The 18,863-nt window shown below is 41.4% G+C and overlaps 1 pseudogene; it reads left to right on the top strand.

Moving 5' to 3' along the window:
• Window positions 1–7,947: 7,947 nt before the first annotated feature.
• LOC125523244 (disease resistance protein RGA2-like) lies at window positions 7,948–11,436 on the top strand (annotated as a pseudogene).
• Window positions 11,437–18,863: the final 7,427 nt, after the last annotated feature.

The following is an 18,863-nucleotide window of genomic DNA, read 5'->3' as shown; positions in this document are numbered from 1 at the left end:
TCTCGAACCAAGCACATTGATGTGAGGTACCATTGGATTCGAGATGTTGTGAGTTCCAAGTTGCTGAAACTTGAGAAGATCCATACCGACGACAATGGTTCGGATATGATGATCAAGATATTGCCAAATGAGAAGCTACAAGCATGTTGCAAGGTAGCGGGCATGGCGGTGCCCCCCTCATGAGTCGGAGGGGGAGATTTGTTGGGATATCCTCCTCATGTGGGCTGTAAGGAGATGACCATTTGAGGCCTTTTAGGTAGCCCAAAGAGCTGCATAAGCCGACTACCCATTAGGGTTATGACCTAGCGTCATTTTGGACTTTGCACATGAGTGTATGGGGAGGCTTTACCCTCCATCCAACAGCCACCACCAAGAACGACGAAAAACAGTTCATCCTCCAAGAGAGAAGAAGAGAGAAAACCAAGAGAGCAAGGGAAGAAGAGGAAGATTGAAGGAAGAAGCAAGGGAGCTCCTCCCCAAGGTTGTGATGGTCCAGATCCACTACCTTGTCGCCTTCAAGCTTCGGTTCCACCATCTTTGGTGAGATTGTTTCAATCCCTAGTTCTTGAGCCCCAAATCTTGTTGTGTTCATCCAAGATTCAGAAATCTTGTTTATGAGATCCTCTAGTGCTGTCTAGAGAAGAACTTGTTGTAGCCCACATTTGATAATAGTGGAAGAGGATTTGGGTGGCTTCGGCCCATGGTTTTTCCCCTCAAGTTGAGGGGTTTTCCACGTAAAAAATCTGGTGTCTCTTTGTTGATGCTTGGTGCTGTCCAGAAACTTACTCCTACCACAAGACACTAGGCTGAGGAGTGTCTTGCCTGCTGAGTAACATTTTCTGCCTCCATATATGCTGCTGCATATGTTCCTTCCGTGCTAAGAAACGATCCTTGAATTAGTACATGATGTGGTGCTGAGATTACTTGTTTCCGCTGCAGTTATCAGTTAACCACAAGTGCATTTGTGTGCTAATTCCCAACACAAATCAAATCCAAATCTTTCCAAAATTAATCGAACTCGGATTTAGGTAAGTCTTTTTCGATAAAGGAAATATATTAATATCGCGATGATACCAAATACACCCTCTGCACCAGCAAGATGTCCAAAGACATCAGGGATGCACACAGCCAAGAAAAAATAAAAAAGAGAAGAAAGAAAACAAAGACCCCATCATGGTGTTTACACTCGCAACAGTAGCACTCTAACCACCACCGAAGACAACACCAGTACTACAAACGAGATCTGGGGTTTTCATCCAAAAACGACGCCTCCAAGAAGGAAACAAAGCACACGCGTTGCCATCGCCCGATCGAAGATCTTGGGTTTTCACCCTGGAGAAAGTCCGAGATCCAAAACAATGCCTTCAACAAGGCCATTTCCAGGTACAACCGATGAAGGCCATACCTTGGATTTACACCTTGTAAATCGTGGCTTGATACTCGAGGAGCACCACCAAGCATGCAGTCCACCTATGATGCCACCCCCGCTTGCCAAGGCTGCTGCTGCAAGTCACCAAACACCTGACACACAGGGAGAACCTGTGCCGCATTGTCTTCAACACAACCAGTACCTTCTCTGCCAATACCAACCTCGGATAGCAGCCACCATGATTTCTCCACCTCTGTCTGTTTCATGAAAATCTATATTAAGACATGTCCCATGGTACCGACAAGAAGGAGAAGCTTCGCGCCTCGCCCAAATGAAGCCAACTGGCTGATGATAAGGGCGCGAGCGACCGCATCGATTCCGCTCTAGATATCCAGTAGCGCCCTGCGCCAAACTGTGGAAATCTCCGAGAGGAAGACCGGAACTCAACGGCGGCCAAATCAAGGAGGCAGAATTGAAGCAGATCGACGCATTGGTGCTCAAAGAACAACAAGGACATACCACCTCTATTCTTTGAAGCGGACCAGCAAGCCCCCACGCCGCCATCCGCCATCCGCCGCCCGACGGGCCCGACCGCCCCCGACGAAGGAGGAGGCCACCACCATGCCCGGGACCGCTGCCTCGGATAGTCCTCGTGCCGTAGGACTAGCCCAAGAGTTCCTTCGCATGCCTTCGTTGGATACATGGCAATGCAGCAAGCGCAAAAATGGTCACGACCCGTCTAGGTTGTACTAGATCGGGCCTCAACGCCACCAGCCGCTGCCGTTGTCCGTCGCCGAAGATGCTCGCCGAGATCTGCTAGTCGCCGCCATCCCACGCCACCGTCGAAACCTTGGCAGGTGCGGGCGCCGCCACCACTGCGGGATCTGCTCCGCCGCGCCAGGGAGGCCCGCAACCATGAGATCCATGGCACCCGTGCTATGACGTCGATCGAGGAAGCTCCGAAGCCGCCGGGCGCTGCTAGGACTTTGCCCAGCGACGATGTCGGTGGCGGCGGGAGGAGGGGCGAGGATGGGGGAGGCTAGCCGGGAGTAGGCGGCGGCGCTCCGATACGGCCCGGCGCGGCCGCACGGGAGCGGTGTTACAGGGGCGACGAGGATTTAGGTAAGTCTGGAACATCGGTTCGATTTATAAATCCCACAGGCCACAAACGACCTCGGATGAAGATGAGCCCAAAGCCAAATTTACTCGCTTCGACGAGACAAACAACTTCCGTGTTGAACGTTTTTCGATTCTAAGCCATCTTCTGGGCCAAAATGGTCACGCAAAACATATGTTTGCTCGTGCTACCCATCAGATATGCGTCTGGTGGAGGGCGCCATATTTTGCTTGCATTCCGAAATTTCTAACTTTTGCATACAAACTCGGATTGGGATGATTTGTATACCAAAATTGATCGTTTCGACGAGACGAAGACAATTCGTGTAGATCATTTTTCCATATGAGGTGGTCTTGGGGGCGTAATTATCCGAATAGTGTTCTGAATACAAAATCTCGGTACTTTGAACACAACTTCGGCGAAATGAGATCAGATGGCTATGGCCCAAATAGCAAAGTTTCTCCTGTTGAAGATACAGAACTTTCTCACTTTGAGCACTTTTTCATTTGAGGCCACCTTAATTTTGTTTTTGACCATGCCAAAATCTGGTGTCAACACATGCCCCCCTATTTTTCGGCAAAACTTGTGTGCCGAAAAATAATTTGCACATAGCTTGTTCTAAGGACGATGTCAACACTCCATCGGCCATTTTGCCTGTTCTTAGGACGATAAGTATATATCGGCCATTGCTTGTTTGAACCTCTTGATGCAAACTTGGGTGAAAACTTCTCAACTTTTATAATAACCCGGTGATAAGGTTCCACAGATCAAAACCATCCTCCAAACCATATTGTTCACCCTTTCGCTAGGATTTTGCAGATAATTAAGAATGAACTTCCTCCAATCCTTTCTTCGCCTGCATAAAAGTTTCATTAGTGTCCGAGGTGGTGAGCACCAACTCGGCCTTACCTATGTTGGCAACAACAAGCATCGGCTATTGATAGATGTGCTATACACCATGACCAACATGGTAGCCGTATGTTTGCTATGCCAACCCTCTGCAATTTTCATGCCTAGATATATGATGAATATTAAAACAACCCAAGGAAATTTTTAGGTCTAGACATACCTCAAGATAAACTAAAAGTGATTCATCAAAACATTGATAACCACTGGATAATTGTTGCACTACTAATAACGAATCACCGGAAGCCTCAATATGTATAACAACTATAGCAAGGAAAAGCTCCAATCCGAATAACAATGCGTATTCGGCTTTGATCATTTGTGCATAAATATTTGAAGTGGCATGAGGCTTCACAAAATAGCACCATTAGGAGATATATAAACAACACCCACACCTTGTCCATTGCTACAAATTTAACCACCAATATAAAATCTCCATGGTACTAGAGAGATAAAGCTAAAACCAATACTATCCACGATGTCAATATGATGCTCCGTAATAAAATCAACCATGATTTGGCCTTACGTAAATTCTGAAAACTAATAAGCCAAAACACACCCAATCAAAACATAAGTTCACCTTGCAATTTTGGTGAATTGGTCTATGCATAATATCTTGAATGGCATCAATTTGACAAATTTCTATGAAAGAACTTATCTCAATCTCTACTCAAAATAAGGACGATGTATAATACCACACTAGCCATTCTTAGATATATTCTTAGGGCGATAGATAAATATCGGCCATTATCATGAGGTCCATGTAGAATTCACCCACCAAAGTATGTATAGCCAAAATAAACAAATGAAATAGCAATAAAATATTTCGGCCCTTTGTATTAGCAACAAAAATGTAACTAACCAAATGTATAGCGATTTGGTAATACCATGTCATTATATAGAAAATTATGTTGCATCCATGGATCAAAATAAATCCATGGAGGCTAATTGATCATACCTATGGATGAATTCCATGGCAAAGGCATCAATGGCATTGTTGGAGAAAATGGATGATGTGCTAACTGAAAATTTTGATGTTGTGATGCACACTTTCGGCTTAATTGTTTGTTGCTTCCATTCTTCTCTTTCTTCACTTTTATTGTACTTGTTGCAATAGAAGTATACACATCATTTCTGTTATGATTGATCCTCTTGGGTACCTATGCCATGTTCTTCTGTCTCAGCTCTTGTGCCCTAAGATTTTGTAATTTCTTCTTTTGCCAATACGATAAGCCGAGTGGGCATCTCGGCTGTGATTCTGTCTTGACCAATGGCAATTACTTTTTGGCCTCGTGCACTCTCAACTTCTTTTCTTCAGATTTGGCACTTTGACTCTCAATAATTGGTTGCTTCATCTCATTTCCTTTAGTAGCCAATGTCAAATCTATAATTGGCTCTTTTTCATATGAGATCAAATCTGAAGTTGCACTCTTACGACCATCTATTTTAACACGGTAAACTTGCTTGACCACCTCTTTCTTCTTTCTTGAGCTCCGGACCGATTCCTTATGATTGAAATGGCCTTTAACATGTGATTGTTCAAGTGTTGACCTTCTCGGAGGTGCATAATATTGGTGAGATGGTCTAAAATAAGATTGAGAATGTGCCCTTGTATGATACCTGTCCCATGATGCATATGGATCTACATGAGCATAGGAAGGCATCCACGGCTTTGGCATTGGCAGCCCAAAATAAGGATATGAATATTTTGCATGAAGATTCTTACTTTGCCAATACCGATCCTCATTTTTGCGCCATGGGGGTGATTTTGGTTTCTTTGCATGATTTAACCAATAAGCATTCTTCCCTTCACTCTTATTTTGATATTTATCCAATAGTTTAGCGAAAGTTACTTTTGATTTCTTTTGGTTTTGTTTCCTCGATCATTGGATTTGCTTGTTGCTCCCCAGTCCTTGGCATCTTCATTGTAGCTTCAATGGAATTCTCACCCTCAAGTTTATGTTCATTGTCCTCTTCAACAAATTCTTTACTTGACAGCTTGATCCCGTCACCTGTAGTTTTACCTTCTCTTTAGATGGATCGGCTTGAAGTAGCCGATGCAAAAACTTTTTGCCATCAAGACCAATCGGAATAGACTGGTCATCCTTTGGTGTTTCAACAATTCTCAATCGCCCCTTATCAATGGTTGATTTGACTATTTGGTGAAACATATTGCAATCCTCAAAATTATATTTGAACGAATGATGCAACCTACAATACATTCGTCTGACCAAGAAACACCGATTGCTAAGTCGGTGGTAAGAACCATACAATACGATCATTCAGGTTCACCTTAGTACAAATAGACGAGAAGAATATAATTGGATGGCTATGAATATAACTGAGAGATAACTCTCACTCCCTATTAATTATTACACTCTTATGTTCATTAGATATTAATAGAAATGAGTAAAGTTGAAAAATATAATTACACCATATTTTCAGTATTAAATTTGATACCCAGGAAACATACTAAATTTCAAAGTCCTAAACAGACCTATTTTTCCCAAGAAAGGCCGATATTTAGATATTAATCTTATGGAAATTATTTTCTTTAGAGCAATATGGAATGAGGGGCGGAGGCAGCTCATTAGCAACGGTGTCTGTCATGAAAGAAAAAAAACGCCTTTTTTTTGCAAAAGAATTTTTTTGATCGAAAAGCTAAGGAACACCGTAGGAAAACCAAAACGTCGAAAAAAATCCGGAAAAAAAACCATTAGAAAAGCCAAAAACGCGTGCGGAAAAATAAAAAAAATTCCGGAGGGAGCGCCCAGAGCGCGACACGTGGCGAATGGCTGAGAGCGCGCAAAGTGGCGCTGATCGTTGTGAGACTCCTAAGGAGCGCTCGTTAATTAGTTGCTCTCGGAGTCCCCTATTTAGGGCTTTTCAGAACAAATAGCCAAGAAAATGCCTTAAGTATTGTATATGGGCTGTCAATGGCACGTCCCAATAAATTCATTTTATATATTTTGGAATTATGTTTTTATTTGACATATTTCAAAAAAACATGAGAAAATTTGATATTTTACGTAGAATGGAAAATGTCCATTTATCTCAATATTAATACCCATACATATATATGCAATGAAAGTTTCATCCTCGCGCTTTAAAATGCTTATGTGTACAAGGAAAATATTCATCTATTCCTTTTGAAAGATCATATCTTTTAAAAAGTTGTTCGTGCATGTCTGGATACATGGTCATATACCTAAAAACGATGTTCAAGAATTTTTGTACAGAATAAAAGAACATTGCTAGAATTAAAAGCATAAAAAAGGAAAACATAAGTAAAATGTATAAAAATATAGAATATAAACTTCAAGGAAATAGACAACAGAAAAAAATGATAAAAAATTTAAAAATTGTGAAGTATCCAGCAAATATATGTGTAGGTTTTGAAATTACATTTAATGGAGGAAATATTAATCTGTTTAATACTAGATACCCTGAAATGCAACATGTAGAATTTTGAAAACACTAGAATTCTTTCTGAATTTCTTAAAAAAATTGTGGAAGCTAAATATTTGAAATTTTAAAAATGGTGATAAAACAATAATGTGGAATCTATGAAATAAATAAATTTTATGAATAATCCATAAAAGATCATTTGAATATTTATTTTGCGATGAAGGGGAATCTGCCCTAACTGTTTGACCTCTTGTCCTCTGATTGGTGGCGAGGGACCATGGAATTCAACGATATGTTCAATGCTCCTGATAAGCGAACTGAACCTACATCCATACATACTACCGTGCTTTTAAAAACTACTCCCTCCGTCACATAATATAAGAGCGTCTTTGACACTACACTAGCTAGTGTCAAAAACACTCTTATATTATGGGACAGAGGGAGTATAATTTAAACATGAATGTGCGTTATATCATGTTTCGACCAATACAGCAGCGAGGACAACGCTTTGTGTACTGAAGACGATCTGTGGAGGTTCAAGACTAAGAATGAGTTGGACAAGACGATCTGTGTATCCATGTGCGCACAAAACGCTTTGTGTAATGAACAGAGACGTCGTCGTCTAAGTGAAGCGTGGGCATTGGGCAAGACGACGTTCGGTGATTGTATGACAACCAGCTCAGTACAGTAGAAAATAATGAAAACCCGGCCGTCTTTGTATGGATTCCATCGACCGCGCGGAGGAAACAACGGAAAAAAGCGCGCCTTCCGCGTTGGTGTGGAAGCTAGCCTCGTAGTGAATGCCCTTCCTTGCAGCTGGACGTACAAACAATGGAAAAAAGAGCGCCTCGTAGTGAACGCCGTAGCTAGCATGCTTCCTTGCAGCTGGACGTACAAACTTAGGTACGCGGAGTCTAATTCAAATTCGTTAAGAACTACCCTCCAGCTAATAATTCGTTAAGAACTAGCCTCCACACCAGGAGAGTCGTCATCAGATCACCGCACCGGAGCACCCACTGATTGATTTGAGCCACTCACAGTCACCGCGGCGACATGGTTCCTTTCCTGGCGCCGCTGCTGGGCAGCGTGGCCGCCAAGGTCGGTGACGCGCTGGTGGGCGAGCTGCTGCGGGCGTGGGGGCTGGAAGATGAAGGATGCCCTTGAGATGATATATGAACTGGTTGTTGAGATGAACAATTTTCACTTCCTACAACTTACTGAGACACCAAGCGTTGATCATCCACAAACACACTCTCATGTTGAGGAATCAGATATAGTCGGCAGAAAAGATGAGAAGGAACAAGTGGTGAAGATATTGCTCGACCACTCCGACAACAACAATAAGAATAACAATGTTATGGTGCTTCCCATAGTTGGTATGGGGGGAGTTGGTAAGACTACACTTGCCCAACTTGTGCACAATGATCCGAGGGTGATGCATCATTTTGAGTTGGTCATATGGGTCTGTGTCTCTGACAAGTTTGTTATCGAAGAAATTATTCGATCTATTATACAAGTGGTTACAATGAACAAGTGTGAATTGACTGAGATGGAGGCACTGCACAAAAAACTTGGTGAAGTGTTGGGCAAGAAAAGGTACCTCCTAGTGCTGGATGATGTTTGGAATGAAGCTAGACAAAAGTGGGACGATATGAGATCTTCGCTATGCTCACATGCCGGTTTAGGCAGTGCTATAATTGTGACAAGCCGTAGCGATAAAGTAGCTTCTGTCATGGGCACGCTTCCTCCACATCAGATATCACTGCTAGATGAGGATCATTCATGGGAGCTTTTTCACAGAAACACATTCAGAAGAGGAGTGGAAAAGCAAAAGGAATTCATTTCAGTGGCTAAGAGTGTTGTCTGCAAGTGTAAGGGGTTGCCTCTTGCTATCAAGACCATAACAGCTTTACTTCAGTCGAAGCATCATTCTCAATGGTTCTCTGTTCTGGATAGTGATGTCTGGAAGAATGATATCCTCACATCTACCGGGATTGTACCTGCACTACAGCTAAGTTATCATCACCTGTCATCAGAAGCAAAAATATGCTTTTCATTCTGTGCTATTTTCCCCAAGGATAGCATGTTGGAGAAAGACACGTTAATCCAACTATGGATGGCAAATGACTTTATTGCATCAGAAGCAAGAGGCGAACACATTTTTGATGTGCTAGTTTGGAGATGTTTTCTTCAAGATGTGGAGACTCAAAAAAATTGTGCCCTGAACTTCGATATGGGAATTTTCACTCTGTTCAAGATGAGTTCATCCACCAACCAACTACTTGCAAGATGCATGAGCTTATTCATGACCTCGCTGAATTTGTAAGCGGAAATGATTGCTCTATTCTGCAAGAATCTTCATCATGTCAAGAAAATTCTAGTTCATTACAGAATGAGGTTCAACATTTGTCACTTGAGTATGTCACTTATAATACTATGGCAGCCATGAAGGAAATTCTAGCTCCCCTACCCCGTACGATCTTAATCCAAAGAGATTTGAAGCGGACTATGAATCTTCTGAGTGTAGTCAGGTCAAAATTCTTGTCCGTACGAGCATTCAAGACATTCTCAATCGAGACAAATATGACAAACTTGAAGCATCTTCGCTACCTAGATTGTTCTTATTCTAGTATATCTTCACTTCCTGAAAAGCCACTACAATGTTGTATAGTTTGCAAACATTGAAGCTCATTGGTTGTCAAAAACTTGAGAAATTACCAGAAGGCATGGGATGGATGTATGATCAGTCTTTCGCACATCTTCCTCGTTGGTTGTCATCGTTTGGAGCACATGCCACTAGGTATTGGTCAGCTGAATTCTCTGCGGACATTGACAAGTTATGTCATTGATAGTGATGCGGGTCGTGGAATTGTTCAACTAAAAATTTTGAATCTAGGTGGTGCTCTTTCTTTGTCTGGGATAAGAAAAGTGCATAGTGCAGAAAATGCTAGACAAGGCAATATGTCTGCCAAGCACAATTTAAAAAGATTATCACTTGATTGGTATGGATCTTCTAGCACAACTGTTGGATTTGAAGTTGATACTAATCCCCAGAAGGAATATTGGAGGCCCTTTGTCCGGGAAAAAGGCTTGAAGCTTTACAACTATGTAATTATACCGGTGCTAAATTGTCAACATGGATGCACAACTCTACACTGTTGGAGAATCTCAGTGAACTTTCTCTCAGTAGCTGCCAGAACTGCAAGGATCTTCCACCATTATGGCAGCTACCCTCTCTCGTGTACTTGCGTTTGAGTGCTTTGGTTAGCTTGACCAGTATTTGTGTTGGTAATGATGATACAGGTAGTGGGGAATCATGTAACTCTTCCCCACCCTTCTTTCCTAAATTGGAAACCATGATACTTCCGTACATTCCTAAGCTAGAGAGATGGCACTGGGAGGTCGCAGGACAAGTAGTGGTTATGTCATTCCCTCGGCTCAAGAAGATAGAAATTTCTAGATGCCTAATGCTAGCAAGCATGCCGAAAATGCCCTCTCTCAGGTACTTGAGTTTGGATAGTTTGGGTAGCTTTACAAGTATATGTGTTGGTAATAATGATACTAACAATGTGGAATCGTGTATTTCTCCACCACACTTCTTTCCTAAATTGGAAACGATGATAGTTTCCAACATGCCTAAGCTAGAGAGATGGCACCAAGAGATGGCAGGACAAGTAGCAGTTGTATCATTCCCTCAGCTGAAGAAGCTCAGTATTTCTGAATGCTCAATGCTAGCAAGCATGCCCAAGATGATCCCTTTGCTTGATGATCTACTGGTGAATAAAGCAAGAGACATTCCCCTTTACCATTTGATGAATCTGTCTGTGCAATCTAATCTCAAGTGCAAAGGATCCATTACAATGGAACCTAGAGTTGGTTGGGTGCATGGAGATCTTCATTTCTCGAGGATTGGTAACTCTAATGTGAGTCTGATACTCACAGGTTTGAGTGGAAATGTAGAGCGCTTTGAAGAGGAGCTGAGTAAAATACCTTCCAGATTTATTAAGGAGCTAGGTATACAAAATTGTGACTGCCTTTTCTCATCTGAAGCATCACAAATATATGGAAACATTTTGGTTTTGTTGAAAGAATGTGGATTTCAAGCAGCAATAATATAATACAATGGCCATTGGTAGAATTTAGAAACCTGAATCGTCTTCGAAGTCTACATTTGGTTGATTGTTCCAACTTAACCGGTTCCCTTCCATCAACAATATCTGATGACAAAAATTTCCAGCATCCTCGACTCCAGAATCATTTAGTTATAAATTGTGGAAAATGGTTGGAGGTACCAAAGTTGCCCTCATCGCTTGAAAAATTGCACATCGCTCGTTGTGCCAAGCTGGTGTCAATGCCAAGAAATCTTTGGAACATCACAAAATTCAGAGAAATCATTGTGATTGACTGTGCTAGCCTGACGACGTTTCCAGATGGAATGTCTGGAGTCACTGCGCTCAAGAACCTAGAAATGAGGCAGTGCCCATGGTTAGAGACACTACCGGAGGGACTCCTGCAGCAGCTCCCGGCCCTCGAGCAACTAACTATCATAGACTGCCCGAACTTGAAGGGAGCCTTCTCAAGAGGAGGTGTTTACTCGAATTTGGTGAAAGCAATTAGACATCGATTAGTTGACTAAACCAATGCATGCGCTGAATGCTTTGGTTGCATCAAATTGGATGCCTGCGCCAGTGCATGTGTATGTCGGCTTTGTAGGGCTTTGCATTCCAATGAGGTATATGTACTCTCTTTTCTTTACCTTGTTCTCTTATTCTTTCAAAATTATACCTTGATCCAGAACATTGCACAGTAATCCATCTGTAAAGAAATATAAGAGTGTTTAGATCACTATATTTCTTTCCAGAGGGGGTACTTTGTAACTCAACTTCAGTTGTTAATCATATATACTTGCATCTATCTGTATGATCTATTTGGTGTCTTTGTAGATGTCAAAACTGAAAAGAACTTGTATTGTATCTATCTAAGTGTCGGTGTCATCTTCAGGTTCAAATGAATAGCATCGGGTGCATTGCAAAAGCAAGGAAAATCCCTTTACAGTACAATCAAGCCCAGTCAGGCTTATACTTACTAGCAGGCGAAGTAGACAAATGCTGCGGCTGTACAAAAGCCAAAGTTAGAGAAGCATCTGTGTACCATAAGATGCCAAGTGGGCTGCAAGAGCTAAGCTGTATAGTTTCAGAGCACTCAAACTGACATACTACAGAGCACGGAGACACCCCAGTCACTGCCCTTGTGTATATATAGTATGAGTGAAGTTTATAGTTACTAGTAGGTCGACCAACACTAGTGCAGAACCGGGCAATAGCACCTGTTCGTAAGGCCCTTTAGTGCCAGTTCAGGAACCGGCACTAAAGTTTCGGCACTAAAGGCCTCCCCCCCTTTAGTACCGGTTCAGCACGAACCGGTGCTAAAGGGGAACCACGTGGCACGAGCCAGCTCCGGGGGCTGGGAGCCCTTTAGTACCGGTTGGTAACACCAACCGGTACTAAATGGTTGTGGGTTTTTGTTTTATTTTGTATTTTTCAATTAAATTTGTGTTATGAATTTAATTTAGGATTGTTTTACGTTATAATGAGTTGTAGTCGTCATCATCATCATCATCGCATATAAATAAATAAATAAACTCTAGCTAGCTAAAAATCATCGTAGTCGTCTAATTACCACTATTTAATCATCATAGTCATTACCGCTAGTTATCTAATCATCATCAACGCTGGCTAGCTTAAAGAGGAAACATTCACTTTGTAACAGAAGCAAAGATATCATCAAGTTCAACATAATCATCACCAACATCGAAGTTCAGGACACGGACATGAGACAAGTACTAATTAAGAGCATGAACTAGTAGCTACTGATCCTGCTGCTCCCTCTCAGGTAGAATAGCATAGAACATGTATAGCTCTCCTGATTCATCATACTGGAGCATGCAGATGAATCTGTCTCCTAATCTTGGGTTGCGCTTCTCCTTACTGCCCCCTAGTACTTCTCTGCGATCGTTAACAATTTTGCTCCAATCTTTCACTATTAAGCATTCTTCGCTTTCAGAAATCCTGAATGCACTCATGTGCAATGTAGGAAATCTTGGTCGTAAGCTAACCATTGACATGCGACCTTTTGTCTCGATCCACTGAGGCACAACTGTCATCGGAAGTCCCTTTTGAACAACATCATATAGTAATTAATATACTAAGCAATGAAAGTTTAGCTTCAAAAATAATGTATGCAAAAGATGCACTAATTAAGGACAAATATTTAAAATCTTACCATCTTTTGATTATAGATGTGACCGTAGTTCAATACAATCACCATTGGTCGCACGTTTTGAGTACTAACATTTCTAAGTTTAGGAAAAAAAATTGTCTTGACAGTATTAAGATCCTCAAGCCATGAAACATAATGACTTATCTCCTCGCAGTTGAGTTGAGCCCCGGGGCAGTAGTAGGTCCTGTCTACCAAGCGCCGGACATGTTTGCTTGAACCGAAATAAGCTGACAATACAAATTAGTTGTCAACTATTTTTGAATAAACTGTATGAAAGACATAAACATATGCATGCATGGTTGAGAAAAAATCACCAAATGGTAGAACTGGAGGCGTTTGCACATCGACCCAGATGTCTATATTACCTTCAATATCATCTTCCGGACGAATATCAAAGGTGATAACCATATCAGGCTCAAATGCATAAGCCTTGCATAGTGCTTACCAAGTTTTGCATTCAAAATGGGTGTATGTGTCTCCATTATATAATTTGACGTTGAAAGTATACCCATGCTCCGTCTTCAAGTAAACTCTTTTTACCTCCATATCATCTATAGCACTAAAACCTATCTTATCCAAGACAAGAATTCTTGCATGGCAGGGGATGCGCTAGTAGAATAGTGAAAATTTAAAATTATAAGTTGAAGCAAATGAAGCATAAGTTTTGCATTCAAATAATAATTGACAAAGTGACTTACTGTATCAACTTTGAATGTCTCATCCAGCTTGATGCTGAAGCGCCTACCATCAACAAGGAAATTTTGGTCGCACAGGCCGCGCTGGTCTTCACAGTGTTCGCACATAATAAAATCTTTTTCGTCGTCAGATGACATTTCCTATGTTCATATAGGTGAAACATTAAACACCTATATCTAGCCAAATATATATTCATCTAACATTTGACATTAATATATCTAACTATATATTCAATTGACATTACTATATATTTAACTTTTCTATCTAATTCATCTAACATTCGACATTAATCTAACATTTATATAAACTCAAAATATATAAAAATTAAATAAACAGAAAAACTCATTAACAAATAATATTTTAATTAGATCATCAAATCTCATATACCTAAATTTTCTTACTAAAAATAAACTAGTTATATTAATTATTCAACTAGTTCTAATCTCATATACCTAAATTTTCTTACTAAAAATAAACTAGTTATATTAATTATTCAACTAGTTCTAATCTCATATACCTAAATTTTCTTACTAAAAATAAACTAGTTATATTAATTATTCAACTAGTTCTAATTTCTAGTTCGACAATTTTTCTATCTAGCTAGCTAATTCATCTAACATTCGACATTAATCTAACATACGATCATCTAATTAACTTTTCTAAAAAACAGAAAATAAGTAAAAAAAATGTGTGTGTGTATGTGTGTGTGTATGCATGTGTGTGTATATATACGTATATGTGTGTACGTATGTGTGAATGTGTGTGTGTGTGTGCGTGTGTGTGTGTGGTATGTGTGTGTGTGTGTGCGGCCCCGTACGCCGCCGCCCCGTACGTACGAGCGGGGGCGCCGGCGTACGGGGCGGGGGCGCCGGTGTGTGTGTGTGTATGTGTGTATGTATGTGTGTGTATGTGTGTGCGGGAGCGAGAGAGAGACGTACGGCCGCGGCGATGACGACGGACGGCGGCGGCGTTCGGGGTGGCAGCGCGAGACGACGACGACGACGGGCGGCGGCGGGGACAGCGACGATGACGACGGACGACGGTACGGGCGACGGGCGGCGACGACGGGATCGAGCGGCGCGCGCGGCGGAGGTTGGAGACGAAGTGGGGAGATGAAACTGAAATTTTCGTAAGTGCTATATATATAGGATGGGCCTTTAGTACCGGTTCGTGGCTCCAACCGGTACTAAAGGCCTATTTTCACCAGGCCAAGCGGCGGGAAACGAAGGCCTTTAGTACCGGTTGGAGCCACCAACCGGTACTAAAGGCCTTGCGCTGCCACCCCAAAATTTAGTCCCACCTCGCCCGGCGCAGGGCAGCCGCACTGGTTTATAAATCCAGCCACGGCTACCTCTTCGAACTCCTCTATATAGCAGGCTTCTCGGCCTAATTAATTAGGGCACGCTGCCCTGTGAGCCTGCTGGCCCGCCTGGGCCTGCATTTGCACACCCTAGATCTGGTAGGCCCACTGGGCAGCGTGCCAACAAATTTTTTATATAGTTTTTTTTCTGCATTACTTATTTTCTTCTATTTATTTTTGAGTAGTTTTTTATATAGTTTTTTCTTTTCTGCATTATTTATTTTCTTCTATTTATTTTCTTCTGGAAATTGAATGCTGCATACTGAACAATTAGGTAAATAACCGAAAAACAACAACTGATGTCAGAACATGTTGGAAATTGATGACGTCGCATTAAATGCTGCATACTGAACACAAAAGAAGTCCGGAGTTTAAATAAGTTATTAAAAATAAAAAAGAGGTGCAATGCTGGTTAATTTGCTTCAAGCCTTTCGGAATAGTGTAGACTGCACTGCACATAGCTCAGTGCAATCTATGCTATTCCGCAAGGCTTGAAGCTAATCAACACGGATCACAAGATAGTTTGGTTAAATTGCATTACTTGTAAGTCCAGTTAACATGGATGCTTATGATGCAAGAGCAATAGCAAAAGTGAAAATTTGGCACAAATAGGTAGTTGTGTAACTAAAATAGGTAGGAGGAGAGATCGATAGCTCTTATGTCACAAAAAAGAAGTTGTATCAAACCTTTTATGTCGGATCTAGAACAAACCAATCGATATCGCCATCATACAGCCCAACCGTTGCTCGTGATGCATATATATGCATATCAAATGCACGGTTGGACGTATGATGGCGAATGCGAATGATTTGTATTCAGTCGATGAACTGGTAGATGTATGCAGTCGATGAACTGGTAGATGTATGTAGTCGATGAACTGAAAGACTTATGCAGGGAAGGTGAGAGGTGGGCTATATATAGGGTCGTCTGGCTCACAAAGTGATTGTGGTAGTTTCGATCCAACGACTCACATGAGCTAGGAAGAAACACACCCTTGATCCAACGACTCGCAAGAGCTAGAAAGAAACACACGATCTGTGTGATTCTTCCTGATTGGTGGGATGCACATTAGTACCCACTCCGTACTCCGAAACCCTGATACTCGGAAAGAGTTTGTCCAGTTTGTACACGAAGTGCGTCCAGTTTTTGCCGTGACCCTCTCTACTCTTTCGCGCATGCTATGCGGGTGATATGATGATACCATGCCAAGTTTCAACATTTTCAGGATTCATTTTTAGTGATTTTCAATTTCATGGTCATTTAGCTCTCTAAACAATTAGGTAAATGACCGAAAAACAACAAATGATGTCAGAACATATTGAAAATTGATGACGTCGCTTTAAATGCTGCATACTAAACACAAAAGAAGTCCGAAGTTCAATAAGTTTAAAAAACATTGAAGTGGCCATGTAACAGATGAGTTCTCGTCCGAAACCCTGATACTCGGAAAGAGTATGTCCAGTTTGTACACGAAGTGCGTCCAGTTTTTGCCGTGACCCTCTCTACTCTTTCGCGCATGCTATGCGGATGATATGATGATACCATGCCAAGTTTCAACATTTTCAGGATTCATTTTGTAGTGATTTTCAATTTCACGGTCATTTAGCTCTCTAAACAATTAGGTAAATGACCAAAAACAACAAATGATGTCAGAACATGTTGGAAATTGATGACGTCGCTTTAAATGCTGCATACTGAACACAAAAGAAGTCCGGAGTTTAAATAAGTTATTAAAAATAAAAAAGAGGTGCAATGCTGGTTAAATTGCTTCAAGCCTTTCGGAATAGTGTAGACTGCACTGCACATAGCTCAGTGCAATCTATGCTATTCCGCAAGGCTTGAAGCTAATCAACATGTAGATGAGCATTGCAACTCTTCGTCATTGTCTGTGCACTCACGGCTTATAAACCGCTCATACTGCCTCTCTCTTGGCGAGGTGGGACTAAAAACAGCTTGCCATAACCTCATTAGTACCGGTTCGTGGTACGAACCGACACTAAATGGTGATGGTGGGGCCATAGCCTGACCGCAGGCTGACACAACCTCTTTAGTACCGGTTCGTGGCATGAACCGGTACTAAAGGTTCGCCACGAACCGGTACTATTGATCGCCGCCACGAACCGGCACTAATGTACACATTAGTGCCGGCTATAATTCAAACCGGCACTAATGTGCTTCACGTTTGACCCTTTTTCTACTAGTGCAATTATCTCCTTTCTAATCCTCTTGCAGAGTACACGGATGAAACAGAGGAGGTGCTCTGTTTCCGGTAACACACTATGACAGTGACAGTGAACCATGATGCAAATTCGCTTCTTGAGCCTGGCGGAAGCGCATGTTGGCACACTTTGCACTATCAGTCATGTCTCATGTGCATTTACTCTATGACAAGATCAACTACTGTCAGTACGACTTTCTGCAGTTATAAGAGGTCTTGCGGCATATAAAGCATATCTGTTACAATCAAAAGAACTGAGAACACGCAGCGGCCCATTGCTTCTCCTCCGATCTGACATGAATATGTTGAGTACATTCTGAACCGCCCAACATGACCCAAGTGATTATGCATGAGGACAGCATGTAACATTCTAAGTTACTAGTACACGTGGTACTACTCCCTGAATCTCAAACAAAGTACCCGTGGTGAGCCTCTTGTTCTTATCTTCTTTCTGAAATAAAAAAGTTCTTACTTCAGATAGATACTTTTCTAATTTTCTTAATTTTATTATTCCTTGTTATTATATAGTGCGATGGTTTTGGTATCCGCCCCCGTCGGCATTCGTCCTGTCTATGATTCGGATGTGGTATATAGTATCTTTTTATAACTATTTGGTTCATTTATTGTTTAAGACAATTATGCCGACCAACGTGACATAGATTTTATTTATCTAGGAGCTGGTTGAACCGGAAATTCAAACCGACCCTATTGTCGAGAGGTTAAATTTAGTTGAAGAAGAAAACAATTACTTGAAGGAAAAAATAAAAAAAATTGAGGATGAGAAGATGATATTGGAGTTGCATGTTGCGGATGTCGTCGATGATCACAAGATCAAGATGGATGCAATGCGGTTGAAGATTAGAAAGATTAGAAAATATGCCATTCATACCGAGGCTTGGTATCATAATGCAGTTGGATCAATTGTTACGTTGGTTGCGGTTATGATCGCGTTTGTTGTTGCGTTAAATTGTTTTACATAATTTCAATGTATGGTTTAATTAGATGCTCTGGAGAGCTATATGTTGTTCAATGAGAACTATGTATGTACTTTGGTTTGAATGTGATGATGAACTTCTATTAATTTGGTCACTTATCTACTTCGAAAGAGATTGTCCGTTTTGTACACGAAGTGCATCCAGTTTTTGCCGTAACCCTCTCTATTTTCTTGCACATGCTATGTGGGTGAAATGATGATACCATGCCAACTTTCAACCTTTTCAGAGTTCATTTGAAATGCTTTTCAATTTCAGGGTCTTATAGCTCAAAATAATCAGTAAATGCATGAAAAATAACAAATGAAGTCAGAAAGGGTTGAAAATTGATGATGTGGCTCCGAATGGTGCATTTTGAACACAGAAAAAACTCTGGAGTTCAAATAAGTTCAAAAAAAATTAAATCTCTTTGTAACAGACGAGTTTCCGTATGAAACCCTGATACTTCGAAAGAGCCGCAGCCACTCCGTCTACTCCGGCGTCTAGCAGTACAGCCAGAGGCGGGAGGCAATACAGAT

This window comes from Triticum urartu, chromosome 7A (genome assembly GCF_056163025.1).
Source record: "Triticum urartu cultivar PI428250 chromosome 7A, HENAU_Tu73, whole genome shotgun sequence".
NCBI classification, from domain to species: Eukaryota; Viridiplantae; Streptophyta; class Magnoliopsida; order Poales; family Poaceae; genus Triticum; species Triticum urartu.
This window is presented reverse-complemented; position numbering and strand designations above follow the sequence as displayed.